Raw genomic sequence first — 6000 nt, forward strand, 5'->3', positions numbered from 1 at the left:
TTACAGGTGTTTTCACTGTTTTGAAAGTATTTTAAGAGAAACAAACTAATTTTAAGTAACAAAGTGAATAAATAGTAATTGTATTATTATTCTGTGAAATTGTGCAGATGGCTATGAGTTCCTTACAGCAAAATACTCAGTAAATGTCCCTGAACAAAAGTTGGTTATGAATTATTGTTTTAAATAACTGTGGCCTTTTTTAGAAATTTTCATCCATATGAAATTTTTCATCATATTGTAATATATAACTCATAACATATCATAACTTGTTATATATATCACGAAGTGTGTATTTTGCACAAAAGCTAATCAGAGAACATAAAAAATAAATAATTTTAAGACGTATATAAAATGGATTTCATGGTTGTAGTACATCAACAAAAACCTTTGTCAGACATATGTTCCATCCAAACAAGGCAATGCAAAAACATTTATAGCAGCTTATGCTTGTATGAAATAGATGCTTAGTGGTCTCACAAGACGTTCTACAGATTTATAAATATTTGATATATTCCCCCCAAGCTAGGCTTGTGTAGGAAATAATTCGTTCCTTTCTAATTCATTTTAATTTATAGGTCCCATACACTTGACAAACTATAGTTTATTTCATAAAATTATTTATGTAATAGCACTGAGCCATGTTAACATGACACCAGAAATTTTGTGAACACATTACTCCTTCAGTTAACTTTTCAATTTTCTTGTGTACTGCAACATGCATTTCTTCAAGTAACACGTTTTACCTTAACAGTCTTAGTTCCATGAAGGAAAGATTAAAGAACAGTGTTTCTATTTTTTCCTTAGCCATTCAAGTCAAACAAGAATGTTGTTCCTTTGAAAAGCATATGCCTAGGTCCCTAACTCATCATTGTCTACTCTGGCCTTGAGCTCTACCTTGAACAACATCATCATCAACAGAATTTTAAGCAAGAAACGTTTAAAACTTCCTGGCATATTAAAACTGTGTGCCAGATCGAGTCACAAACTCAGGACTTTGTCTTTTGTGGGCAACCAGCTCTTCTCTAAAACATGTACAGGTAAAAGCTTTGGTGATTCAGACATAGATAGTCTGCCACAAATTAGGACAGGTAAGCACCTTCAAAGACTGAACTGCAAACTGTACATCTCTCTGAAGATTTGCAATAAATCTGTACCATTTCAGTTAGATGCTAGATCTTCAGTCGCACTGGTTAATCAAAATACTTATGAGCAATTGGAACACCATCAACTACAAAAATCACGCCTGCGCTTCACAGCAGACATGGGCAACAGTATCCCTATTCTTGCAACGTGCACTATGCAAGTACGATTCAGAAATACGACTATGTCAATGACATTCACAGTAGTTCAATTACGCTCTAGTCTCAATATTTTTGGCGCATTTGTATTTGATTTATTTGGTTTAGTTACCCAAGACAATGTGCACGGCAATTATATGCAACTTTCCCATGCCAGTAATCATCAGATGAGTGAAAAATATTGATATTTGTTCGATGGCACACTGGGTCATGCGAAGAATTTTCGCCCGAATGTTACTCTGAAGAACAATACAAAACCTAAATTTTACTGTGCTCATCCGATAATCCACGCCATTAGTGATGAAGCTGCTTTTAACTCAGACTAGAACAAAGTGGAGCTTTGAAAAACGTTTCTGTAAGTCAGTGGGCATCTCCCCTTGTGGTCACAAGGAAAGCGAATGGGAAAATTAGGCTTTGTGCCTACTTTACTGGTACAGTTAACTCTCAAACAACGACTGGCGTATTGATGAGCTTAAGGGTCGCTAGAAGGTGGATGATTCTTTTCAAAAATTGATTTAGCCGATGCTTATTTTCAACATCCACTGACTGAGAAAATAGAAAACTGTATGGTGGTTAACATGCACATCGGCTTGTATCAATATCGGCGTCTTCCCTTCGGAAGCGCCGCTGTTCCCGGCGTTATTTCACGCTTTCTCGACAAGTGTTGTCGAAAGCTTCATCCTTTCCAAATTAATTAGTTGACATCACTGCATATGGACAAACACCCCATATCAAAAATATAGAGTCTCTTTGCCAAGTTTTACCTGGCTTAGGGCTCAAGTGTAATTTACAGAAATATTCATCAATACTGAAATCGAATATTAGGGACATGTCCTTGTCGCCCACAGTGCTGATCCCTCGGCTAAGCATTGGGAGGCTACTCAGACATTACCTCCACCTACAAATGTATAGGAGCTCCAAGCTGTTCTTGACAAACTACCATACTAAATGCTCCCTTGCATTGCCTCTGAGCAAAATGTTCCTTTTAACTGAAGTGGAGAATGTGAACAACCTTTTCATAAAGTGAAACATAAATTGCTTAGTCGTCCATATCTTATGCATTTTCACCCATAAAAACCATCATCCCATGGAATAGGGACAGTTTTATCTCACAAGGGTGGCAACACTGAACGCCCTATAGCATTCACCTTTAAGAATTTGAACACATAGCCAGTCAACTAGAGCCCTGCTAGAAAAGGAAGCTTTAGCCATAATTTACGGTGTTACAAAATTTCAACAACATCTACATGGTCGAAAATTTCTTCTTGTGACTGATCATAAGCCACTGACTGTACTCTTTCACGTAGGGAAAGATACACTTCATCATGCAGTGCAGGAGCTGCAGCGTTGGTCACTTCTTCTTTCCAATTATCACTGTGAAATTCCTTATCGCTCTATGGCGCAGCATGCAAATGCAGACACCCTGTCTCGCTTACCCGTGGGAAATGATCTGGATTTAAATGCTTGAGAAATTTCTTGTCTTCAAATTGATCATTCTGATTCACAAGCACTCCAAGCTTTTCCCACTGATTCACAGCAGATCACGCAGGCGATCAGTCACTACAATTGCTCAAGTACCGTATTCAGCTGCGTTGGCCTCACAATCTGAAATCAATCTCATACACACTATTCTGCAAATACCATGAAAAACGCAACAGTCTTTCTCTTCAGAATGATATAATTTAATAACATTCTCCTAAAAACAAACAGGAGTCCTGATTCCCACATCTTTACAACAAAGTGTGTAAACTGTTACGTAGAGCACATTGGAGAATCGTTCGAATTAAGCATCTAGCCCATATGTGTGGATAACAAGGCAGCACCACGCCAAGAAGTTTACAATTGGCCTAGACTTGACAGCCCTTAACAACACTCTGCAGCTCGTGGTCGTGCGGTAGCGTTCTCGCTTCCCGCGCCCGGGTTCCCAGGTTCGATTCCTGGGGGGTCAAGGATTTTCTTTGCCTCGTGATGACTGGGTGTTGTGTCATGTCCTTAGGTTAGTTAGGTTTAAGTAGTTCTAGGGGACTGATGACCATAGATGTTAAGTCCCATAGTGCTCAGAGCCTTGACAACATATCCGTAATGATTTTGTTGGTCTTTTCTGAAACACAAGATGGCTTATGATTGTCGATGCATACCGCAAATATCCTTTTGTCATGCCAATGGATGCGACTACTATCGCTAGTATCAAAGCAGTCGCTTCTTTATTTTGTTAGAAGGTTTGCCACAAACAACTGTTTCGGAGAATGGTTCGCAGTTTTCTTCGTCGTAATTTCAACAATTTTGGCTACAAAATGGAATTCAACGTATTCGAATGGCACTGTTCTCTCCTCACGTGAACGGTGAAGCCGAACAGTTCGTTCGCACTTTCAAGGTTCAGATGTCGAAACTTCGTGCCTTGCATTTAAGATAAAATGCTTGGTCGTTGTTGGTGAGCACCTATCTACTATGCCTACTCATGATGCCTAGTCATCAGAACTCCTACACGGTCGTTGCCACTGCACTCTGCTGCATCTTTTTCACCCTGACCATTCTGTTTCTGATTCTAACTTCGCAACCAAATTCCACACAAAGGACAAAGTTTTCTATCACATCTACAACAAGCTTCACATCTGGAAATGCGGTGTCGTCACTGAGACGTCTCGGCTTGTTCATTATATCATTGAAGGTGCATATCGCACCTACCAACGGCTCCAAAACCAACTTTGTTACCCTGATTACAGTGATCCTGCCACAAATTTTCACTTTTGAGCCATGGTGCTGCAACCCAGCTTGCTACCCCAAGCAGATCCTAATAGTGTCTGATGGGTGGGCACATAGGCCTTCTGACGACTCTGCCATAGTGACTGACCCCTGCCCTTCTCCACAGCCACAGCCGTCACACTTGTAACCATTCACAACTATGCCAGTTACGAACAACGAGCCTGCATCAGCTGTACAGCCTTCAGCGCCTTTGGTTGTGCCAGTGTTGCGCCCACTTGTACTGTCAGATGGATGTCTTAGCTCCAGTTCCTCAGCAGATTTTCCTGATCATTCGTAAGACAGATGTGGGGACGTGGTTTAGTTGGCACAGTTTGCAATCGCGCCACAACCAACCCCATCAACAGCACCACAGCACAGACCTATCTCCCTTGGCATCATGCACACCAACATTATGTGCCGACAGTGCGCAATTGGGGGGGCGGGGGGGAGATGAATGTGGTATTTATGGCATCTAAATCGACTGCACACAGACTTACTAGCCTTAGCTAGTGCTGCAATTATTTATTTGTTTACTATATGCTATTTACTTTTAGTCTGTTATCTAGATACAAGAACAGACAAAATGCTGCACATAAATTGCCATGAATAAAGCACATAATATTTTAACATAATAACTAAGCATTATGGTGTTCAAGGGAAAATCTACATAAATTATTTACAAAAAAAATATTTTTTGAAAAAGAAAGAGTAGTCTACATACTCCATTGGGCCATCTGGCACACAGATATATGTTCATCTGGAATCCAGAACCCACGTGCTACTGGTCTGCTGCTGTAGCCACATTATTGGATCACACATTTTGTAATTTATAATTCAGAACTACACCACTGTACAACAACACACTATACAGCACTATGCTACTCTAATATACTTGGTATCAGAAGTAATCCAAATTTCTCATTTGTTTGGATGGTTAGCCTCTGGTGCATAGAGGTAAAGTTTAGGATTCTAAGGGGCTGTGTTGCATGCCACCCATGGTGTACAGATTGGGAATGGCTGTCAGGATCTCAGTAAATCCTTCCTGGGCCTCTCCAAGTGTCATCTCACAGCTTCTGAAGGATTGATGCACGTGGATGTTCTACCATGGTGCGTCTCGTTGTCATGATGCATGGTGTCTTCTTGCTTGTCTCTCAGCCATGTAGGCTTGCGGTTCATAAGCTGATATTTAAGCTGTCAGCGAGGGTAGTAGGGCAAAGCTGGCATCACCCCACTCCATATTATTGCCAAATTTATTCAAGATCACGGACTCAAGATGGCGGCCATAGATGTGGCAATTTCACACTGATGTCATGGTGAAAAATTGAAATTTTGGTGGGAAAACAGGTCAACTGAGGTACCTCCACTAACAAACCTCCACCACTCCTACCCCATCCCTCCCATTCCCTCCCCGCCTCTCCTCCACCTGGAAACTGGCAGGAAAAGGACTCAGTCTGTACTATGCTGCCAGATAGGATGGACATCTTTATTTTGTACACAGTGCGGTACACTGCTTATTTAAACAATTTGAATTGCAACTGATTGACCACTCAGTAGCTCCTCCCATTATGTTCACCTTGAGGTCTGGAGACCAACTGATCTAGTTTACAATACCACCACCAGTAGAGGGCACTGTTGGTCCTCCCCCTCCCCCTTACCAATCCTCCCTCCCCCTCCTCCCTCTCTTCTCCCCATCCCGTCTCCCCACTCCCCCTCCCCAACCTCAACCCCTTCACACACTCCCCCTCGTCCTGCCCTCTCCTGCGTAGGTGCCAGTAAAAGATCTCACCACAACGAAGAAACATTTGATTAAAGCTCCAACTCTTGAACCATATCCATGGTACTCTCACCTAACATCAACCCATGCGGTTGCATGTCATTGATATCAAATCGATAGGCTAATTAATTAATTTGATGATGAGAGCCCCTTTGCATGGTGAGTAACGTTTTTCCTGCAGTCAGA

This window comes from Schistocerca serialis, chromosome 5 (genome assembly GCF_023864345.2).
Source record: "Schistocerca serialis cubense isolate TAMUIC-IGC-003099 chromosome 5, iqSchSeri2.2, whole genome shotgun sequence".
Lineage (NCBI taxonomy): Eukaryota > Metazoa > Arthropoda > Insecta > Orthoptera > Acrididae > Schistocerca > Schistocerca serialis.